This window comes from Schistocerca cancellata, chromosome 11 (genome assembly GCF_023864275.1).
Source record: "Schistocerca cancellata isolate TAMUIC-IGC-003103 chromosome 11, iqSchCanc2.1, whole genome shotgun sequence".
Classification (NCBI taxonomy): Eukaryota; Metazoa; Arthropoda; class Insecta; order Orthoptera; family Acrididae; genus Schistocerca; species Schistocerca cancellata.
The window spans coordinates 143981907-144007071 of record NC_064636.1 but is presented as its reverse complement, the minus strand read 5'-3'; positions in this window follow the sequence as shown (position 1 = coordinate 144007071).

Here is a 25165-nt window from a genome sequence, read left to right as displayed (position 1 = left end):
ACTTTAACGAAAGGTCACGATACGAATGAAAATAAGCACACGAAAATACGTCAAAGGATCCGATCCTTCCTAAATCCCATCCCATATGTATATAAAATTAGTTTTGTAAGCTATTCTAATATAAGATATTTTATCTGTTTCATATGTGAAATAATTCGGAGAACCACACTCGAGCCCTGAAAGTGAAAGATATGGACTTCCTTGTCGAAGCCATCACCAGTGGCCGCTCTGCAATCCAAGTCTATCATAAATAGTGTATGTGCGACGAAAATAAATGTATAATTAAGTGCGACAACGGACAAGGCAGTCAATCGACAAGACGATGACAATATAATGAATACAGTCAAAACAGAAAGTTCTGTAACAGTTGTGATAGTCAAATTACTTTTGCAACGTTGAAAAATGAAGTGTGACTCTATTTCCTTATAAAGTTTGTAAATATGTGTACTTATAGCCTTAATTTTAAGAATCATCAAGAAAGACTGAATCCATGAAAACACTGATAGACACACAGAACAAATTCACAATGATCCACCGTCAGTAATTACAAATTGAAGCGTTAATTCTTTTATTATGGAATGAATGTGAAATGAAATTTTTAATAACCTGTATGTTACACCCGAAAATTACAAATATTCCAATGGGCATGAGGATGAAAGTAATACCTTCGGTATTCCTTCCCTCCTCATGGGAGGCAGTGTAATATTAGTAATTTTCGCCTCACAAACATTAATATACGCTCAATAGTAAACGCCTGATGGCCTAAAGTTATCGAACAATTGTAAAGTAAAAGAAATGAACCATCGCATAGCAGCGACAGAATCTATTATTCTTTATCTTTGCCGTTCTTGCGCGGTGCCAGTAAATCTCTATGTACATGTACCGATTAATGGTGTAAAAAAAGAATTCTGTTGTTTCAAGACAAATGAGGTTTTTGGCGCCTCACCTTTTACTGTTTGTATTCCATGAGAGGCGGACGCGGACTTGCTGCGTTCCGCAACTGTATTTTATATTCTATGGAAAGTATTGAGTAAATATGCTAATTGTTATTTTTTCCAATCAGAAAACATGTAGTTTCTTGTAACTGATATCGAACATACAGAGTCAAGAGGACATTTTGACTGTTATGTATAAAGTATCTAACCACAATGGTCATCTATTGTAATTTAATATGAAAAGGTACGTAGCATTAAAAAACGTGTGTTAAAGATAAGTGTGCTTATTTTCGTAAATTAACCTTGATGATTCCATCTCCTTAGTTAACTGAATGATAATTATTGTTTGTGTTACTTCATCATCAGAAATTACGATCACGCTGATGGGCCGAACGCAGCATGAGGCAGAAGGAACATTATCGTTTTCCTATTATTTCTGAACCAACTTTTTTGTGTAGTGTTGCATTTTTTTTAAAAGTCTATAAATCTCCTGGTCCCTTAGTGTTAATCCCGGTATGACTACATCGCGACTATAAAAATGCACAGAAATGATAATGTTTCTTCCGAACGATCACAAATATATATATATATCAATATGCTGCTCTTATTCAGGTATATAATGGTCAACGTATGTTATTATAATAGCGTAATAAATCCCTGATTCTGTTGCCAAGTGGCCCACCAAAATATTCACTTTTTCGACATTAAAAAAAAAGTAACAGTTCTTTTTATTTTCGTCCCCCAAGAGCAACGCTACAAGCAGCACATAACAAATTGCGTCAATGGAATGTCGTACCAACATAACACGGGACAACCAAACGCTCAGCCTTACGGCAATCATAACAGCTTCAACTGCCGTAATGGAAAACAATATAACAAACATCCACACCAGAATAGATACAATCCGATTTATCAAAACACAGAGCAACAATACGGTAATTCACCGATAAATCACAACGGTAATTACCAGTACCAGAACAACAATATGAATAATGGAAATCGTCACAAGGGAAAGAAACGGAACAATTGTAACAGACCACAACAGTACAGTCAGCCGAGTCACTTCACTCCCTCTCACCAAATGAATTTTGCACAGCCGAAAAATGCGACTTTTTCTCGCCAACCCAACCAACAGTTCAGGAACAATAGTCAAGACAATTCGTCGCATGCTTTTCCTGACACCGCCGGTCATAATAGCCAAGGAAATCCGACCATGTTCTACACACAGGCGAACCAAGCATCAAACGCGATGTCAAATAACACGCAATCAACAGATGCACAAGTCGTATGGGATACGAACGCAAATGTTCGACCTGGTAGGTCGCAAAATACTAGTCAAGTAAAAAATAACTGACATTTCAGCTCCACCCCAGTCGGAAAACCATTAGCAGCTTCTTTAGGCCTCCACGGGGAAGCTGCGGAACCAATAAGCTTTCACATCTTTAACCACTCATGCCAACCTGAGAAAAAAAGGCGCATGACAAACACATTAGCAAAGTCTTATCGTATCGTATAAATGAACGAGTGCTATTAGAGACCCACTTCAAACCATCTTCGATTCATCATAAGAATCGCAAGTGGTAGCACTTGTATGAAGGACCATATATTATATTAAGAAAGCCGCACATTGGTTGCTATCTATTAGCTGACCCTGTATCTGGACGAATAAAAGGATTGCTTCATCACGCAGACTTTAAGAAATACCGAGTCTACCATTGAAAATATCTGTTAAGTTAAGCTGGTAAAATAAAATATACACACACTATTAAGTTGTCATACTATGTGTGAAGTACCAACGTATGTAAGAGTAATGCACAGGACTAACACCCTGTCGACTTGCCACAACAAGATAAATAATTTATATGAGCGCCTTAAGTAAAACAGATTTATTGTAGGAGAGCAAGATTTGCCTCAGATGTAAGTTAGTTTTAAGTTAATTGAGCCATGAACGGCCACAGCCGAAAGAGCTGACAAATAAATATTATAGTAGGGATGTGCTAAGTGCTACCTGCTACCACTAGTTTTAAGTATAGCAAAGCTCTCTCCTCTTGAATGAAACAAATTAAAATGACCATTCAGACCAGAATGATTGCTCCTAGGTAAAAAAAAAAAATTGATTAAGGTCCCTTACTCTAATGAGGAAATGTTATGTTATGCATAAGGAGTGTGTGACAACAAATTTTATGAGACCACCTATGAAACGCAGCAGGCAAATGCAGCCGCTTAGCATATAAGAATCAAGTAAGTCAATAATGATCCAGGTAGCAGGAAAGAAGTGCGCAACTCAATTATTTTATTATAATATGGAGAAAACCGTATACGCTCATAACAATTCTACGGCACAGTGCAGCTGAAATACTTACAAAGATCATTTCTAAATAAACTAATTTAGTACTAGAAATATCTATTTCAGGTCCTCGAGATACGAGTGAAAGTGTAATCAATTTCCCCACTCAAGTGCAGTGCTATCATTTATACCCGAAGTTCTACCACTCCCAGTGCAACTCATACCTCCCCCAGGGGTAGTGAAACATTCTTTTCGCAGGTCATGAAAGCCACAGATAAGTAAAGTGCTACGTATTTACTGCAAGAAATCTTCGAAGAAACAACGACAAAAATATTCCTGTAATATGCCATTGTAAAACAAGAATGTCAATATTTTGTAACATATTTTTTCCACGAGTGCACACAGCACCCAGACTTCCTGCGAAGTCAAGTAATTTATTTCTTTGTTATTTTTTTTTATATTTATTATGCCATGTATAATGTATCTATGTATGTGTGCCTTTATCGTAATTTCATTATCTTTTACCGAGAAATGAACATTTGTTATCCTTGTACAATACATTAGAAAGAGCAAAGTTCAATGTCATGTAGTTACCCAATGGACAAATTACTATCAATTTCAGTCGTACGAATATACTTACCCGATACTCTGTATGTTAACCACTTTGTCTGATGCAGTGTGTAAAATCTATTGTAAAGAATTTTTGCAAGTAATATTAACTTGTTTCACGAAAGCAATAATATCACGACTACTCGTGAGTCTCGATGATCCTGACGGAGTCATCGCTCCTCACGCGGGAAGCAATGTGATATTATTGGATTTCAGACATTTTGCATATGAGAAAAGGAGAGCCACCAAGCTGTAGTTTGCAGTGATACTAAGCATGACAACACGAGAGTAAAAAAAAAACGAAATCTGTTTATAACGTTCGCCTACACCAAGACGCGCGGCCAGCGTTTAAAAGGTACTTTTAAATACTATGACTCGCTGGGCGCAGATATTTAAAATCATTGCCGCAGCGCTTGATAGCAAGAAGCTGCGAAACAGAAGAAAGAACAATTTATCATTTGTTAGGAAAATTCTAGAGTCTTTATAGTTGTTGTACTTCTGGTCGCCGATATGTTAACATGTACTTCATTACCTTTGATGTTTGGTTGCCGACTTGTTAAGACGTGTTGTGTAGCACCGCTACAAGTTATATTTCCTTTGGTATGAAAAACCACGTTGTCATCAAGAATGAAAACGCTTTTGTAAACCTAGTGACGATAAAAAAAACTTACGCGCACGCCAGGACATTTAATTTTTACAAAATATCACACATACAAAAGCAGCGATTGTTGGACTGCTCCATGTATGAGAAAAACATAAAAATGTAAGTTTTGTACTCATTGTAAATTTGGTAATGTTTATACTTTAACGCCTTTCTTCTTTGAGAATATACTTTTCCTCCACTGTACAGAAAATCTATGCTTATTCTTTTCTTTAAATTAACCACAAATAATGGTTATGTTTACATGAACTTTGTTACAGGTTCGCTCTTTATCGCGGTGTGTCGATTGCATTTGAGAAACCATTAACGTGTTCAATTTACGATCTGACAACTTTTTTACAAAATCTCACTGTTTTGGATTCATTTGCAATTTTTTTTATTATTCAAATAGGTCCCTTAGGAAATTTCAGTGAAGAGTCTGATTGCGTGAAAGCAATCCGGGTTAAGAGGTCATTTTAGAAACTATTTTCACGCAATCAATCCGTACGTCTCCTAAACACAATCGAGAACCGACGCATCATCGATCATTCATTAATTTTTCTCTTTTTCCAAGTCGTACCAAGAAACGGCAGAGGAGAACTACCGTGAGTACGCAATCTAGTGTTAAAAGGTTGCATTCTTTATCTTGTCGGCAAACATTGCCATGAATTATCAACATCAATGTTATATTTGGTTAAATGTGAAAAGCCAAAAAAACCTTTTAACGCTAGAATCGGGATGCAATTTCTGTATTTTATCGTCAATGTGATGGTCCACGGGTAACTGTAACCCTGCTGTGGTGCATCGTACTCCAACACTGGGCCCCCAGGGAATAGCCAAAGTACATACTCTCCTAAACCTTACTCCTGTGGACAGAAATCGGCATAGTGAATTTTGTATTGAATACAGATGCAATTTCTGTGTTTCATCGTCAATGTGATGGTCAACGGGTAACTGTAAACCTGCTGTGGTGCATCGTAGTGTAACACTGGGCCACCAGGGAATAGCCACAGTACATACTCTTCTAAACCGTACTCCTGTGGACAGAAATCGGCATTGCGAATTTTGTATTGAATTGGGATGCAATTTCTGTGTTTCATCGTCTGTGTGATGGTAGAAGGGTTACAGCAAACCTGCTGTGGTGCATCGGAGTCTAACACTCAGCCCCCAGGGAACAGCCAAAGTACATACTCCTCTAAACCGTACTCCTGTGGACAAAAATCAGCATTGCGAATTTTGTATTGAATTGGGATGCAATTTCTGTGATTCATCGTCAATGTGACGGTCGAAGGGATACAGTAAACCTGCTGTGGTGCGTCGGAGGCTAACACTGGGCCCCCAGGGAAGAGCCAAAATACATACTCTTCTAAACCGTACTCCTGTGGACAGATATCGGCATTGCGAATTTTGTATTGAATCTGGATTCAATTTCTGTGTGCATCGTCAATGTGATGGTCGAAAGGATTCAGAAAACCTGCTGTGGTGCATCGGAGTCTTTCACTGCGGCCCCAGGGAAGAGCCAAAGTACATACACTTCTAAAACATACTCCTGTGGACAGAAATCGGCCTTGCGAATTTTGTATTGAATCGGGTTTCAATTTCTGTGTTTCATCGTCAGTGTGATGGTCGAAGGGATTCAGTAAACCTGCTGTGGTGCATCGGAATATAACACTGGGCCCCCAGGGAAGAGCCAAAGTACATACTCTTCTAAACCTTACTGCTGTGGACACAAATCGGCATTGCGAATTTTGTATTGAACTGGGATGCAATTTCTGTGTCCCATCGTCAATGTGATGGTCGAAGGGTTACAGTAAACCTGCTGTGGTGCATCGGAGCCTAACACTGGGCCCCCAGGGAAGAGCCAAAGTTCATACTCTTCTAAACCATACTCCTGTGGACAGAAATCGGAGTGTGAATTTTGTACTGAATCGGGATGCAACTTCTGTGTTTCATCGTCAATGTGATGGTCGAAGGGTAACAGTAAACCTGCTGTGGTGCATCGTAGTCTAACACTGGGCCCTCAGGGAAGAGCCCAAAAACGGGATACCCGAAAAGATACTCTCGTCAATATAAATCGACATTGCGAATTTTGTATTGAATCGGGATGCAATTTCTGTGTTTCATCGTCAATGTGATGGTTGAAGGGTAAGAGTAAACCTGCTGTGGTGCATCGGAGTCTAACACTGGGGCCCCAGGGAAGAGCCAAAGTACATACTCTTCTAAAGCCTACTCCTGTGGACAGAAATGGGCATTGCGAATTTTGTAATGAATCGGAATACAATTTCTGTGTTTCATCGTCAATGGGATGGTCAAAGGGATACAGTAAACCTGCTGTGGTGCATCGTAGTCTAACACTGGGCCCCCAGGAAAGAGCCAAAGTACATACTCGTCCAAACCATACTCCTGTGGACAAAATCGGCATTTTGAATTTTGTATTGAATCGGGATGCAATTTCTGTGTTTCATAGTCAGTGTGATGGTAAAGGGATTCAGTAAACTTGCTGTGGTGCATCGGAGTCTTACACTGGGCCCCAGTTAAGAGCCAAAGTACATACTCTTCTAAACCGTACTCGTTTGGACAGAAATCGGCATGCGAATTTTGTATTGAATTAGGATGCAATTTCTGTGTTTTATCGTCAATGTGGTGCTGGAATGGTAACAGTAAACCTGCTGTGGTGCATCGGAGTCTAACACTGGGCCCCCAGGGAAGAGCCCAAAAACGGGCTCCCCGAAACGTTACTCTCGTCAATATAAATCGACATTGCGAATTTTGTATTGAATCGGGATGCAATTTCCGTGTTTCATCGTCAATGTGATGGTCGAAGGCTAACAGTAAACCTGCTGTGGTGCATCGGAGTCTAACACTCAGCCCCCAGGGAAGAGCCAAAATACATACTCATCTAACCCGTAATCCTGTGAACAGAAATCGACTTTGCGAATTTTGTATTGAATCGGGATGCAATTTCTGTGTTTCATTGTCAATAAGATGGACGCAGGGTTACATTAACCTGCTGTGGTGCATCGTAGTCCAACACAGGGCCCCAGGGAAGAGCCAAAGTACATACCCTTCTAAACTTTACTCCTGTGGACAGAAACCGGCATTTCGAATTTTGTATTGAATCGGGATGCAATATCTGTGTTTCATAGTCAATGTGAAGGTCGAAGGGATACAGTATACCTGCTGTGGTGCATCGGAGTCTAACACTGGGCCCTCAGGGAGGAGCCAAAGTACATACTCTTCTAAACCGTACTCCTGTGGACAGAAATCGGCATTGCGAATTTTGTATTGAATCGGTATGCAATTTCTGTGTTTCATCGTCAATGTGATGGTGAAGGGATACAGTAAACCTGGTGTGGTGCATCGGCGTCTTACACTGGGCCCCCAGGGAAGAGCCGCAGTACATACGCATCTAAACCGTACTCCTGTTTACAGAAATCGGCATTGCGAATTTTGTATTGAATCGTACTGCAATTTCTGTGTTTCACCGTCAGTGTGATGGTCGACGGGTAACAGTAAACCTGCTGTGGTGCATCGTAGTCTAACACTGGGCCCCCAGGGAAGAGCCCAAGAACGGGCTCCCTGAAACGTTACTCTCGTCAATATAAATCGACATTGCCAATTTTGTATTGAATCAGGATGCAATTTCTGTGTTTCATCGTCAATGTGGTGGTCGAAGGGTAACAGTAAACCAGCTGTGGTGCATCGCAGTCTAACACTGGGCCCCCAGGGAAGAGCCCAAAAACGGGCTCCCCGAAACGTTACTCTCGTCAATATAAATCGACATTGCGAATTTTGACGAAGAAACACGGAAATTGCATCCCGATTCAATACAATGTGATGGTCGAAGGCTAACAGTAAACCTGCTGTGGTGCATCGGAGTCTAACACTCAGCCCCCAGCGAAGAGCCAAATTACATACTCTTCTAAACCGTACTCCTATGGACAGAAATTGGCATTGCGAATTTTGTATTGAATCGGGATGCAATTTCAGTGTGCCATCGTCAATGTGATGGTCGAAGGGATTTAGTAAGCCTGCTGTGGTGCATCGGTGTCTTACACTGGGCCCCCAGAGAAGAGCCAAAGTATATACTCTTTTAAACAGTACACCTGTGGACAGAAATCGGCATTGCGAATTTTGTATTGAATCGGGATGCAATTTCAGTGTGCCATCGTCAATGTGATGGTCGAAGGGATTTAGTAAGCCTGCTGTGGTGCATCGGTGTCTTACACTGGGCCCCCAGAGAAGAGCCAAAGTACATACTCTTTTAAACAGTACACCTGTGGACAGAAATCGGCATTGCGAATTTTGTATTGAATCGGGATGCAATTTCTGTGTTTTATCGTGAATGTGATGGTCGAAGGGTTACAGTAAACCTGCTGTGGTGCATCGTAGTCTACCACTGGGCCCCCAGGGAAGAGCCAAAGTACCTACTCTTCTAAACCGTACTCCTGTGGACAGAAATAGGCATTGCGAATTTTTTATTCAGTCGGGATGCAATTTCTGTGTTTCATCGTCAATGTGATGATGAAGGGATACAGTAAACCTGCTGTGGTGCATCGGAGTCTTACACTGGGCCCCCAGGGAAGAGCCAAGGTACCTACTCTTCTAAACCGTACTCCTGTGGACAGAAATCGGAATTGCGAATTTTGTACTGAATCAGGATGCAATTTCTGTGTTTCATCGTCAATGTGATGGTCAAAGGGTAACAGCAAACCTGCTGTGTTGAACCGTAGCCTAACACTCAGGACCCAGGGAATAGCCAAAGTACATAGTTTTCTAAACCGTACTCCTGTGGACAAAAATCGGCATTGCGAATTTTGCATTGAATCGGGATGCAATTTCAGTGTTTCATCGTGAATGTGACGGTCGAAGGGATACAGTAAACCTAATGTGGTGCATCGCAGTCTTACACTGGGCCCCCAGTGAAGAGACCAAAAACGGGCTCCCCGAAACGTTACTCTCGTCAATATAAATCGACATTGCGAAATTTGTATTGAATTGGGATGCAAGTTCTGTGTTTCATCATCAATGTGATGGTCGAAGGGATACAGTAAACCTGCTGTGGTGCATCGGAGTCTTACACTGGGCCCCAGTTAAAAGCTAATGTACATACTCTTCTAAACCGTACTCCTGTGGACAAAATTGGCATTGCGCATTTTCTATTGAATTGGGATGCAATTTCTGTGTTTCATCGTCAATGTGATGGTCGCAGGGTAACAGTAAACCTGCTGTGGTGCATCGGAGTCGAATACTGGGCCCCCAGGGAATAGCCAAAGTACATACTCTTCTAAACCGTACACCTGTGGACAGAAATCGGCACTGCGAATTTTGTATTGAATCGGGATGCAATTTCTGAGTTTCGTCGTCAATGTGATGGTCGAAGGGTTACAGTAAACCTGCTGTGGTGTATCGTAGTCAAACACTGGGCCCGCAGGGAAGAGCCAAAGTACATACTCTTCTAAACCGTACTCCTGTTGACAGAAATCGGCATTGCGAATTTTATATTGCTTCGGGATGCAATTTCTGTGTTTCATCGTCAATCTGATGGTAGAAGGGATACAGTAAACCTGCTGTGGTGCATCGGAGTCTTACACAGGGCCCCCAGGGAAGAGCCAAAGTACATACTCTTCTAAACCGTACTCCTGTCGACAAAAATCGGCATTGCGAATTTTATATTGGATCGGGATGCAATTTCTGTGTTTCATTGTCAATGTGATGGTCGAAGGGATACAGTAAACCTGCTGTGGTGCATCGGAGTCTTACACTGGGCCCCAGGGAAGAGCCAATGTACATACTCTTCTAAACCGTACTCCTGTGGACAAAAATCGGCTTTGGGAATTTTGTATTGAATCGGGATGCAATATCTTTGTTTCATCGTCAATGTGATGGTCGAAGGGTAACAGTAAACCTGCGGTGGTGCATCGGAGTCTAACACTGGGCCCCCAGGGAAGAGCCAAAGTACATACTCTTCTAAACCGTACTCCTGTGGATAGAAATAGGCATTGCGAATTTTGTATTGAATTGGGATGCAATTTCTGTGTTTTATCGTCAATGTGAAGGTCGAAGGGTAACAGACATTGTGAATTTTGTATTGAATCGGGATGCAATTTCTGTGTTTCATCGTCCATATGATGGTCGAAGGGTAACAGTAAACCTGCTGTGGTACATCGGAGTCTTACACTGGGCCCCAGTAAAGAGCCAAAGTACATACCCTTCTGAACCGTACTCCTGTGGACAGAAATCGGCATTGCGAATTTTGTATTGAATCGGGATGCAATTTCTGTGTTTAATCGTCAATGTGATGGGCGAAGGGATACAGTAAACCTGCTGTGGTGCATCGGAGTATAACACTCAGCCCCCAGGGAAGAGCCAAAGTACATACTCTTCTAAACCGTACTCCTGTGGACAGAAATCGGAATTGCGAATTTTGTATTGAATCGGGATGCAATTTCTGTGTTTCATCGTCAATGTGATGGTCGAAGGGATACAGTAAACCTGCTGTGGTGCATCGGAGTCATACACTAGGCCCCCAGGGGAGAATCAAAGTACATACTCTTCTAAACCGTACTCCTGTGGACAGAAATCGGCATTGCGAATTTTGAATTGAATCGGGATAAAAATTTCTGTGTTTCGTCGTCAATGTGATGGTGAAGGGATACAGTTAACCTGCTGTGGTGCATCGGAGTCTTACACTGGGCCCCCAGGGAGGAGCCAAAGTACATAATCTTCGAAACCGTACTCCTGTGGACATAAATCGGCATTGCGAATTTTGTATGGAATCGGGATGCAATTTCTGTGTTTCATCGTCAATGTGATGGTCGAAGGGATACAGTAAACCTGCTGTGGTGCATCGGAGTCTTACACTGTGCCCCCAGGGAAGAGCTTAAAAACGGGCTCCCCGAAACGTTACCCTCGTTAATATAAATCGACATTGCGAATTTTGTATTGAATCGGGATGCAATTTCTGTAACTCATCGTCAATGTGATGGTCGAAGGGATACAGTAAACCTGCTGTTTTGCATCGGAGTCTTACGCTGGGCCCCCAGGGAAGAGCCAAAGTACATACCCTTCTACACCGTACTCCTGTGGGCAGAAATCGGCATTGCGGATTTTGTATTGAATCGGGATGCAATTTCTGTGTTTCATCGTCAATGTGATGGTCGAAGGGATACAGTAAACCTGCTGCGGTGCATCGGAGCCTTACACTGGACCCCCAGGAAAGAGCCAAAGTACATACTCTTCTAAACCGTACTCCTGTGGATAGAAATAGGCATTGCGAATTTTGTATTGAATTGGGATGCAATTTCTGTGTTTTATCGTCAATGTGAAGGTCGAAGGGTAACAGAAAACCTGCTGTGGTGCATCGGAGTCAAACACTGGGCCCCCAGGTAAGAGCCCAAAAACGGGCTCCTCGAAACGTTACTCTCGTCAATATAAATCGACATTCCGAATTTTGTATTGAATCGGAATGCAATTTCTGTGTTTCATCGTCAATGTGATGGTCGAAGGGTAACAGTAAACCTGCTGTGGTGCATCGGAGTCTAACACTGGGCTCCCAGGGAAGAGCTTCAAAAACGGGCTCCCCAAAACGTTAATGTCGTCAATATAAATCGTCATTGCGAATTTTGTATTGTATCTGGATGCAATTTTTGTAATTCATCGTCAATGTGATGGTCGGAGGGATACAGTAAACCAGCTGTGGTGCATTGAAGTCTTACTCTGGGCCCCCAGGGAAGAGCCAAAATACATACTCTTCTATACCGTACTCCTGTGGAGTGAAATCGGCATTGCGAATTTTGTATTGAATCGGGATGCAATTTCTGTGTTTCATCGTCAATGTGATGGTCGAAGGGATACAGTAAACCTGCTGTGGTGCATCGGAGTCTAACACTGGGCCCCCAGGGAAGAGCCAAAGAACATACTCTTCTAAAGAGTACTCCTGTGGATAGAAATAGGCATTGCGAATTTTGTATTGAATTGGGATGCAATTTCTATGTTTGATCGTCAATGTGATGGTCGAAGGGATGCAGTAAACCTGCTGTGGTGCATCGTAGTCTAACACTGGACCCCAGGGAAGAGCCCAAAAACGGTCTACCCGAAACGTTACTCTCGTCAATATAAATCGACATTGCGAATTTTGTATTGAATCGGGATGGAATTTCTGTGTTTAATCGTCAATGTGATGCGCGAAGGGATACAGTAAACCTGCTGTGGTGCATCGGAGTATAACACTCAGCCCCCAGGGAAGAGACAAAGTACATACTCTTCTAAACCGTACTACTGTGGACAGAAATCGGCATTTCGAATTTTGTATTGAATAGGGCTGCAATTTCTGTGTTTCATCGTCAATGTGATGGTCGAATGGTAACAGTAAACATGCTGTGGTGCATCGGAGTCTAACACTTTGCCCCCAGGGAAGAACCCAAAAACGGGCTCCCCTAATCGTTACTTTCGTCAATAGAAATCGACATTGCGAATTTTGTATTGAATCGGGATGCAATTTCTGTGTTTCATTGTCAATAAGATGGACGAAGGGTTACATTAAACCTGCTGTGGTGCATCGTAGTCTAACACTGGGCCCCCAGGGAAGAGCCAAAGTACATACTCTTCTAAACCGTACTCCTGTGGACAGAAATCGGCATTGCGAATTTTGTATTGAATCGGGATGCAATTTCTGTGATTCATCGTCAAGGTGATGGTCGAAGGGATACAGTAAACCTGCTGTGGTGCATCGGAGTCTTACACTTGGCCCCCAGGGAAAAGCCAAAATACATACTCTTCTAAACCGTACTCCTGTGGACAGAAATCGGCATTGCGAATTTTGTATTGAAGCGGGATGCAATTTCTGTGTTTCATCGTCAATCTGATGTCGAAGGGATACAGCAAACCTGCTGTGGTGCATCGGAGTCTTACACTGGGCCGCCAGAGAAGAGTCAAAGTACATACTCCTCTAAACCGTACTCCTGTGGACAGAAACCGGCATTGCGAATTTTGTATTGAATCGGGATACAATTTCCGTGTTTCATCGTCAATGTGATGGTCGAAGGGTAACAGTAAACCTGCTGTGGTGCATCGGAGTCTAACACTGGGCCCCTAGGGAAGAGCCCAAAAACTTGCTCCCCGAAACGTTAATCTCGTCAATATAAATCGACTTTGCGAATTTTGTATTGAATCAGAATGCAATTTCTGTGTTTCATCGTCAACGTGATGGTCAAAGGGTAACAGTAAACCAGCTGTGGTGCATCGAAGTCTTACTCTGGGCCCCCACGGAAGAGCTAAAGTACATACTCTTCTAAACCGTACTCCTGTGGACAGAAATCGGCAATGAGAATTTTGTATTGAATCCGGATGCTATTTCTGTGTGGGATCGTCAACGTGATTGTCGAAGGGTGACAGTAAACCTGCTGTGATGCATCAGAGTCTTACACTGGGCCCTCAGGGCAGAGCCCAAAAACGGTCTCCCCTAAACGTTACTCTCGTCAATACAAATCGACATTGCGAATTCTGTATTGAAATGGGATGCAATTACTGTGTGCCATCGTCAATGTTATGGTCGAAGGGTTACAGTAAACCTGCTGTGGTGCTTCGGAGCCTAACACTCAGCCCCCAGGGTAGAGCAAAGTACATACTCTTCTAAACCGTACTCCTGTGGACAGAAATCGGCATTGCGAATTTTGTATTGAATCGGGATGCAATTTCTGTGTTTCATCATCATGGTGATGGTCGAAGGGTTACAATAAACCTGCTGTGGTGCATCGGAGTCTAACACTCAGCCCCCAGGGAACAGCCAAAGAACATAGTCTTCTAATCCGTACTATTATGGACAGAAATCGGCATTGCGAATTTTGTATTGAATCGGGATGCAATTTCTGTGTTTCATCGTCAATGTAATGGTCGAAGGGTAACAGTAAACCTGCTGTGGTGCATCGGAGTCCAACACTCAACCCCCAGGGAAGAGCCAAATTACATACTCTTCTAAACCGTACTCCTGTGGACAGAAATCGGCATTGCGAATTTTGTATTGAATCGGGATGCAATTTCTGTGTTTCATCGTCAATGTGATGGTCGAAGGGTAACAGTAAACCTGCTGTCGTGCATCGGAGTCTAACACTGGGCCCCAGGGAAGAGCCAAAGTACATACTCCTGTAAACCGTACCCCTGTGGACAGAAATCAGCATTCCGAATTTTGTATTAAATCGGGATGCAATTTCTGTGTTTCATCGTCAATGTGATGGTCGAAGGGTAACAGCAAACCTGCTGTGGTGCATCGGAGTCTAACACTCAGAACCCAGTGAACAGCCAAAGTACATACTCTTCTAAACCGTACCCCTGTGGACAGAAATTGGCATTGCGAATTTTGTGTTGAATCGGGATGCAATATCTGTGCATCAGCGTCAATGTAATGGTCGAAGGGATACAGTAAACATGCAGTGGTGCATCGGAGTCTTACACTGGGCCCCCAGGTAAGAGCCAAAGTTCATACTCTTCTGAAACGTACACCTGTGAACAGAAATCGGCATTGCGAATTTTGTATTGTATCGGGATGCAATTTCAGTGTTTCATCACCAATGTGATGGTCGAAGGGTTACAGTAAACCTGCTATGGTGAATCGTAGTCTAACACTGGGCCCCCAGGGAAGAGTCAATGTACAACCTCTTCTAAACCGTATTCCTGTGGACAGAAATCGGCATTGCGAATTTTTTATTCAGTCGGGATGCAATTTCTGTGTTTCATCGACAATCTGATGGTCGAAGGGATACAGTAAACCTGCTGTGGTGCATCGGAGTCTTACACTGGGTCCCCAGGGAAGAGCCAAAGTACTTACTCTTCTAAACCGTACTCCTGTGGTCAGAAATCGGCATTGCGAATTTTGTATTGAATCGATATGCAATTTCTGTGTTTCATCGTCAATGTGATGGTCCAAGGGTTACAGTAAACCTGCTGTGCTGCATCGTAGTCTAACAGTGGGCCCCCAGGGAAAATCCCAAAAACGGGCTTCCCGAAACGTTACTCTCGTCAATATAAACCGACATTTCGAATTTTGTATTGAATCGGGATGCAATTTCTGTGTTTCATCGTCAATGTGATGGTCGAAGGGAGACAGCAAACCTGCTGTGGTGCATCGGAGTCTTTCACAGGGCCCCCAGGGAAGAGCCAAAGTACTTACTCTTCTAAACCGTACTCCTGTGGACAGAAATCGGCATTGCGAATTTTTTATTCAGTCGGGATGCAATTTCTGTGTTTCATCGTCAATCTGATGGTCGAAGGGATACAGTAAACCTGCTGTGGTGCATCGGAGTCTTACACTGGGTCCCCAGGGAAGAGCCAAAGTACATACTCTTCCAAACCGTACTGCTGTGGACAGAAATCAGCATTGCGAATTTTGTTTTGAATTGGGATGCAATTTCTGTGTTTCATCGTCAATGTGATGGTCGAAGGGTTAGATTATACCTGCTGTGGTGCATCGTAGTCTAACACTGGGCCCCCAGGTAAGAGCCCTTAAAAAGGGCTACCCGAAACGTTACTCTCGTCAATATAAATCGACAATGCGAATTTTGAATTGAATCGGGATGCAATTTCTGTGTTCCATCGTCGATGTGATGGTCGAAGGGTAACAGTAAACCTGCTGTGGTGCATCGGAGTCTTACACTGGGCCCCCAGGGAAGAGCCATAGAACATACTCTTCTAAACCGTACTCCTGTGGACAGAAATCGGAATTGCGAATTTTGTATTGAATCGGGATGCAATTTCTTTGGTTCATCGTCTGTGTGACGGTCGAAGGGATACAGCAAACCTGCTGTGGTGCATCGGAGTCTAGCACTCAGAACCCAGGGAACAGCCAAAGTACATACTTTTCTAAACCGTACTCCTGTGGACAGAAATCGGAATTGCGAATTTTGTATTGAATCGGGATGCAATTTCTGTGGCTCATCGTCTGTGTGACGGTCGAAGGGATACAGCAAACCTGCTGTGGTGCATCGGAGTCTAGCACTCAGAACCCAGGGAACAGCCAAAGTACATACTCTTCTAAACCGTACTCCAATGGACAGAAATCGGCATTGCGAATTTTGTATTGAATCGGTATGCAACTTATGTGTGTCATCGTCAATGTGATGCTCGAAGGGTTACAGTAAACCTGCTGTGGTGCATCGTAGTCTAACACTGGGCCCCCAGGGAAGAGCCAAAGTACATACCCTTCTAAACCGTACTCCTGTGGACAGAAATTGGCATTGCGAATTTTGTATTGAATCGGGTTGCAATTTCTGTGTTTCATCGTCAATGTGATGGTCGAAGGGTTACAGTAAACCGGCTGTGGTGCATCGTAGTCTAACACTGGGCCCCCAGGGAAGATCCGAAGTACATACTCTTCTAAACCGTACTCCTGTGGACAGAAATCGGCGTTGTGAATTTTGTATTGAATCGGGAGGCAATGTCTGTGTTTCATCGTCAATGCGATGGTCGAAATGTAACAGTAAACCTGCTGTGGTGCATCGGAGTCTTACACTGGGCCCCCAGGGAAGAGCCAAAGTACAAACTCTTCTAAACTGTACTCCTGTGGACAGAAATCGGCATTGCGAATTTTGTATTGAATCGGGATGCAATTTCTGTGTTTCATCGTCAATGTGATGGTCGAAGGGATACAGTAAACCTGCTGTGGTGCATCGTAGTCTAACACTGGGCCCCCAGGGAAGTGCCAAAGTACATACTCTTCTAAACCGTACTCCTGTGGACAGAAATCGGCATTGCGAATTTTGTATTGAATCGGGATGCAATTTCTGTGTTTCATCGTCAATGAGATGGTCGAAGGGATACAGTAAACCTGCTGTGGTGCATCGGAGTCTTACACTCGGCCCCAGTGAAGAGCCAAAGTACATTCTCTTCTAAACCGTACTCCTATGATCAGAAATCGGCATTGCGAATTTTGTATTGAATCGGGATGCAATTTCTGTGTTTCATCGTCAATGTGATGGTCGGAGGGACACAGTAAACCTGCTGTGGTGCATCGGAATCTTACACTGGGCCCCAACGTAAGAGCCAAAGTACATACTCTTCTAAACCGTACTCCTTTGGCCGTTATTGACCATAGAAGTTTTGCGCCCTGAAACCACAACAAAAAAATAAAATAAATATACCGTACTCTTGAGGACAGAAATCGGCATTGCGAATTTTGTATTGAATTGGGATGCAATTTCTGTGTGACATCGTCAATGTGATGGTCGAAGGATTACAGTAAACCTGCTGTGGTGCATCGGAGTCTAACACTCAGACCCCAGGGAAGAGCCAAAGTACATACTCTTCTAAACTGTACTCCTGTGGACAGAATTCGGAATTGCGAAATTTGTAATGAATCAGGATGCAATTTCTCTGTTTTATCGCCAATGTGATGGTCGAAGGGTTACAGAAAACCTGCTGTGGTGCATCGGAGCCCCCAGGGAAGATCCAAAGTACATACGCTTCTGAACCGTACTCCTGTGGACAGAAATCGGAATTGCGAATTTTGTATTGAATCGGGATGCAATTTCTGTGTTTCATCGTCAATGTGATGGTCGAAGGGAAACAGTAAACCTGCTGTGGTTTATCGTAGTCTAACACTGGGCTCACAGGGAATAGCCATAGAACATACTTTTCTAAACCGTACTCCTGTGGACAGAAATCGGCATTGCGAATTTTGTAATGAATCGGAATTCAATTTCTGTGTTTCATAGTCAATGTGATGGTCGAAGGGTTACAGTAAACCAGCTGTGGTGCATCGGAGTCTAACACTCAGCCCCCAGGGAAGAGCCAAAGTACATACTCATTCCAAACCGTACTCCTGTGGACAGAAACCGGTATTGCGAATTTTGTATTGAATCGGGATGCAATTTCTGTGTTTCGTCGTTAGTGTGATGGTCGAAGGGTAAGAGTAAACCTGCTGTGGTGCATCGGAGTCTTACACTTGGGCCCCAGGGAAGAGCCATAGTACATACTCTTCTAAACCGTAATCCCGTGGACAGAAATCCGCATAGTGAATTTTGTATTGAATCCGGATGCAATTTCAGTGTTTCATCTTCAATGTGATGGTCCACGGGTAACTGTAAACCAGCTGTGGTGCATCGTAGTCTAACACAGGGCCCCCAGGGAATAGCCACAGTATATACTCTTCTAAACTGTACTCCTGTGGACAGAAATCGGAATTGCAAATTTTGTATTGAATCGGGATGCAATTTCTGTGATTCATCGCCTGTGTGACGGTCGAAGGGATACAGATAACCTGCTGTGGTGCATCGGAGTCTAACACTCAGAACGCAGGGAACAGCCAAAGTACATACTTTTCTAAACCGTACTCCTGTGGACAGAAATCGACATTGCGAATTTTGTTTTGAATTGGGATGCAATTTCTGAGTTCCATCGTCAATGTGATGGTCGAAGGGTAACAGTAAACCTGCTGTGGTGCATCGGAGTCTTACACGGGGCACCCAGGGTAGAGCCAAAGTACATACTCTTGTAAACCATACTCCTGTGGACAGAAATCGACATTGCGAATTTTGTATTGAATCGGGATGCAATTTCTGTGTTTCAGCGTCAATGTGATGGTAGAAGGGTAACAGTAATCCTGCTGTGGTGCATTGTAGTCTAACACTGGGCCCCCAGTGAATAGCCCAAAAAAGGGCTCCCCAAAACGTTACTCTCGTCAATATAATTCGACATTGCGAATATTGTATTGAATCAGGATGCAATTTCTGTGTTTCATCGTCAATGTGATGGCCGAAGGGATACAGTAAGCCTGCTGTGTTGCATTGGAGTCCAACACTGGGCCCCCAGGGAAGTGCCCAAAAGCGGGCACCCCAAAACGTTACTCTCGTCAATATAAATCGACATTGCGAATTTTGTATTGAATCGGGATGCAATTTTTGTGTTTCATCGTCAATGTGATGGTCGAAGGGTTACAATAAACCTGCTGTGGTGCATCGTAGTCAAACACTGGGCCCCCAGGGAAGAGCCAAAGTACATACCTTTCTAAACCATACTCCTGTGGACAGAAATTGGCATTGCGAATTTTGTATTGAATCGGGTTGCAATTTCTGTGTTTCATCGTCAATGTGATGGTCGAAGGGTTACAGTAAACCGGCTGTGGTGCATCGTAGTCTAACACAGGGCCCCCAGGGAAGAACCGAAGTACATACTCTTCTAAACCGTACTCCTGCGGACAGAAATCGGCGTTGTGAATTTTGTATTGAATCGGGAGGCAATGTCTGTGTTTCATCGTCAATGTGATGGTCGAAGTGTAACAGTAAACCTGCTGTGGTGCATCGGAGTCTTACACTGGGCATCCAGGGAAGATCCAAAGTACACACTCTTCTAAACTGTACACCTGTGGACAGAAATCGGCATTGCGAATTTTGTATTGAATCGGGATGCAATTTCTGTGTTTCAACGTCAATGACATGGTCGATGGGATACAGTAAAACTGCTGTGGTGCATCGGAGTCTTACACTTGGCCCCCAGGGAAGAGCCAAAGTACATACTCTTCTAAACCGCACTCCTATGGACAGAAATCGGCATTGCGAATTTTGTATTGAATCGGTATGCAACTTATGTGTGTCATCGTCAATGTGATGCTCGAAGGGTAACAGTAAACCTGCTGTGGTGCATCGGAGTCTAACACTGGGGCCCCAGGGAAGAGCCAAAGTACATACTCTTCTAAACCGTACTCCTGTGGACAGAAATCGGCATTGCGAATTTTCTATTGAATCGGGATGCAATTTCTGTGTTTCAGCGTCAATCTGATGGTCGAAGGGATACAGTAAACCTGCTGTGGTGCATCGGAGTCTTACACTAAGCCCCCAGGGAAGAGCCAAAGTACATACACTTCTAAACCGTACTCTTGTGGACAGGAATCCACATTGCGAATTTTGTATTGAATCAAGATGCAATTTCTGTGTTTTATCGTCAAGGTGATGGTCGAAGGGTTACAGTAAACCTGCTGTGGTGCATCGGAGTCTTACACTCATCCCCAGGGAAGAGCCAAAGTACATACTCTTCTAAACCGTACTCCTGTGGACAGAAATCGGAATTGCGAATTTTGTATTGAATCGGGATGCAATTTCTGTGTTTAATCGTCAATGTGATGGTCGAAGGGTTACAGTAAATCTGCTGTGGTGCATCGGAGTCTTACACTGGGCCCCCAGGGAAGAGCCAAAGTACATACTCTTCTAAACCGTACTCCTGTGGACAGAAATTGGCATGTGAATTTTGTATTGAATCGGGATGCAATTTCTGTGGTTCATCGTCAATGTGGTGGCCGAAGGGTAACAGTAAACCTGCTGTGGTGCAACGGAGTCTAACACTCAGCCCCCAGGGAAGAGCCAAAGTACATACTCCTCTATACCGTACTCCTGTGGACAGAAATCGGAATTGCGAATTTTGTATTGAATCGGGATGCAATTTCTGTGTTTCATCGTCAATGTGATGGTCGAAGGATAACAGTAAACCTGCTGTGGTGCATCGGAGTCTAACACTTAGAACCCTGGGAAGAGCCAAAGTACGTACTCTTCTAAACCGTACTGCTGTGTACAGAAATCGGCATAGTGAATTTTGTATTGAATCCGAATGCAATTTCTGTGTTTCATCGTCAATGTGATGGTCGAAGGATAACAGTAAACCTGCTGTGGTGCATCTGAGTCTAACACTGGGCCCCCAGGGAATAGCTCAAAAACGGGCTCCCCGAAACGATACTCTCGTCAATATAAATCGACATTGCGAATTTTGTATTGAATCGGGATGCAATTTCTATGTTTCATTGTCAATGTGATGGTCGAAGTGTTACAGTAAACCTGTTGTGGTGCATCGTAGTCTAACACTGGGCCCCCAGGGAAGAGCCAAAGTAGATACTCTTCTAAACCGTAGTCCTGTGGACAGAAATCGGCATTGCGAATTTTGTATTGGATCGGGATGCAATTTTTGTGTTTCATCGTCAATCTGATGGTCGAAGGGATACAGTAAACCTGCTGTGGTGCATCGTAGTCTAACACTGGGCCCCCAGGGAAGTGCCCAAAAACGGGCTCCCCAAAACGTTACTCTCGTCAATATAAATCGACATTGCGAATTTTGTATTGAATCGGGATGCAATTTTTGTGTTTCATTGTCAATGTGATGGTCGTAGGGTTACAGTAAACCGGCTGTGGTGCATCGTAGTCTAACACTGGGCCCCCAGGGAAGAGCCGAAGTACATACTCTTCTAAACCGTACTCCTGTGGACAGAAATCGGCGTTGTGAATTTTGTATTGAATCGGGAGGCAATGTCTGTGTTTCATCGTCAATGTGATGGTCGAAGTGTAACAGTAAACCTGCTGTGGTGCATCGGAGTCTTACACTGGGCCCCCAGGGAAGAGCCAAAGTACACACTCTTCTAAACTGTTGTGCAGGGATGAGACCCCCCAAGAGGGATCATTGCCGACAAAATTTTATTAAGTAAATTTTCAATGCACAATGTTCGGCGTAGCCGGCTTAGGCATACTGTGGTGGAAGGTGCTGGCCGGAAGACCATGGTCGGCACATTCCTGCCACGTGCTCCTCGGTTAGACTCGAGTCCCACGGGTTGGTTGCGCTGACGGGGGTACGCTACTAGCAAGGCGCGTTGGCGGAATCAACCCTCCAATCAGAGACTAATCGTGTGATCACGTGGGGACGCGGCCGGGAGCGGCGAGGGCGGCTTGGAAACAGCTCCGCGCCCTCTTAGCTTCTGACCTCGGCCCCGAGTAGTCGCTCCTCTAGCCTCTGCCTCACTGATGACGGCAACCCCTCTTGGGGCTGCTCAGCCCTATGTAGGCACCCCTGTACCATCATTACCAGAATAAATTGGGTCCATTCCACTCAATTAACTGTCATTTTACAACGCCCTCCGCTCCTGACTTCTATCCTGACGAACAAATGGTGTCAGAAGTGGGATGCGACCCACCTTACGGTTGTAAAATTAACTCATCAGTTATGAGTGCTACAAAGGGGCCGAGTCTGAGCAAGTAAAGGAAACTAGACCGAACGTGGCGAGGCTGCAGCGCGCCATGCGCGTGCCAGCCGGTCGCCTGCGTTGCAGAATGTGCGTGACCACGCACTAGCGCGCCACAAGCGTGACGCAGTTCGCCGCCGGACGCGAGCCGATGAGGGTCCGCGATGCAGTCCCGCTCGCCGCCGCCGCCGCCGCCGCCGCCGCCGTCCGTAGCTGCCACGGGTCACCGCCTGCGCCAGGGTCCGGGGTGCGGCCCTCGCGCCGCCCCGCCGCCGCAGCTGCCCGTGCTGTCGCCCGCCGCCTGCTGCGCCCGCGCGTGATCGACGCGCCTGCCGCTGCTCGTCGACACCGCCGCCGTCCGTCGTCTGCACGCCACCAAATAATGTAAGTCGCTCGCGACGCTACGGTGGTGTAGATGCCCACACTATTGTAACATGCCGATCACCAGGCAGCAATCGGAGGCAGGAGCAGCCGGAGCGGATGAAGATCCCCTCTTGGCGCTGCAGTCCCAGTTAAATCAATTAATTCTAACTAACGCGGAGCTTAAGCAACAGATAGATGATCTTAAAATGGCTTCTCCGCAATCTAATGTTGCTATGCCAGTGCTAGTGGAAGAACAGCCGAAGCAGGTGATTCCACCACTCACTAGTGGAGAATCACCTGTGGCAGTAGCCACCTCTACTTTGGTGCAGAGCTTCCCAGCAGTAGCGTTTATTCCGGCGTTCGCTGGAAAGCCGCACGAGGATATTCAAACGCTTGTGCAGAATATCCAGGACATCGGAAAGCTTTGCGGTTGGCCAGATGAATTTCTGTTAAACGTGATGAAAATGAAACTCACCGGCGAAGCGCGGAACTACGTGCAGTCGGTCGAGAGCTTGAAAAATGCCCCTACCTTCCAGTCCCTTGCAACAGGGTTGATTGAAAGGTATACAGACAAACGTGGTACTAGTTACTATCGCGACTTGCTTTCCACCCTTAAGCAAAAAACGGGTGAAGATTTAGAAGCATTCGCGGACAGGATTAGAATCGTCGCATGCCGCACGTACGCACTAAGTGCCAGTTCTGCTCGTAACGAAGTTCTGTTGGAGGAATCAGAATGTCGTGCGATAGACGTGTTTATTCGTGGCATAAACCCTCAAATAGGGGGTGAAACCAAGGTAGCTTCCCCCCGCACCTTACACGAAGCCGTGCGATTAGCACTCTTGAGAGAGGAGGCGAGCCGATTTGTGGCCGTCTCCGTGCGGCAAAGCGAGCCCCGACGTGTCTTTTCGAACGATACTGAGTGTGGGCGCTGTAATAGACAAGGACATGTGGCAGAGCAATGTCGCGTGCCATATTGTCATCAGTGCAGGAACATGGGTCACCAAAGCGTGCATTGTCCAAATAGTAGGCCACAACCGTCTGCAAATTCCAGGCGAAATGCAAACCAATCACAGAATTCGGGAAACGGCCGCGGGGCAGGAAGTGCCACCCCTCCCGGCCCCCGTTAAAAATAGTGACCCCCCTAGCTTATAAGGGAATCACGCAGGTGGCAAGCGTGGTTGTCGATGGTGTTAGAGGCCGCAGACCAATACGCGTGCTAATTGACACAGGCGCACAGATCAGCTTGGCATTTTTATCGAAGAGGGATAAAAGAACATTGCAACCGCCGCGGTACCATATCAGTGGTATTGGTCCCGGAATAGTGAAACCTGATGGCAGCTGTTGCGTTGAGTTCATGTTGGACTCCACAGAATATGCTTTTACGATGGAGGTTGTACGGAACAGGCGCACGGATTACGACATCATCCTGGGAAGTGACTTTCTGCGTCATTTCCAGGGGGTTATTGACTATAGGTTAAATACCGTCCGATTCGGCGACAACGTGCACCGTTTTGGACGTGACTGCACGTTGCGGGCGAGCGGAGCTGGGAAAAAAGGACCCGTTTCCCAAGTTTCGGAGTCTCCCGTAACGATGCTAAAAGCCGATAATCCGGTGGAGATACCAGAAGGCACAGGAAAGATCCTCTGGGTGCCTGTCGGGATACGTGAATCCGAAGAGGTTCATTTCTTGGTAGATCCACTCTGCCAGAATGAAACTCTTGACCAGATGCAGGTCCACGTAAAACGTAGCCTGTGCAAAGCGCAGCAAGTACAGAAAGAAAATTGCGTACCCGTGTGTCTAGACAATTTTAGTCACAAGCAAGCTTTAATACCGCGTGGTACAGTATTAGCCAGCTTACAGGTTATCACAGGAGATGAGTTGTCAAAGGGAACCCCTTCTCTGAAAAAGAAGAAGACTGCTGCCGCCTCTCAACACCTTTTGACAATCGCGTCACATCTGACAGATAAGTTTAAAGCTAAGCTTAGTCACCTCCCATTGCATGAACAAAAGCTAATAAATGAAGTATTGAATGAGTATTCATGGTTGTTTGAAGACAGGAAATATTTACCAGCAACAGATCTAATCCAACATGAGATTCCAACCGGAAATGCTAGGCCAATAGCTCAAAAAGGGTACCGAATTCCCTACCATCTTCAGTCAGTGGTAGAGGAAACTATACAACAGCAACTAGAAGCAGGAATAATACAACCCTCTTCTAGTGCGTGGTCTAGCCCAGTTGTAGTCGTTCCAAAGAAATCTATAGACGGAGAAATATCCTATCGCCTCTGTGTAGACATGCGAGCAGTAAACAAAGTTACTACTCCAGATCATTATCCATTACCCC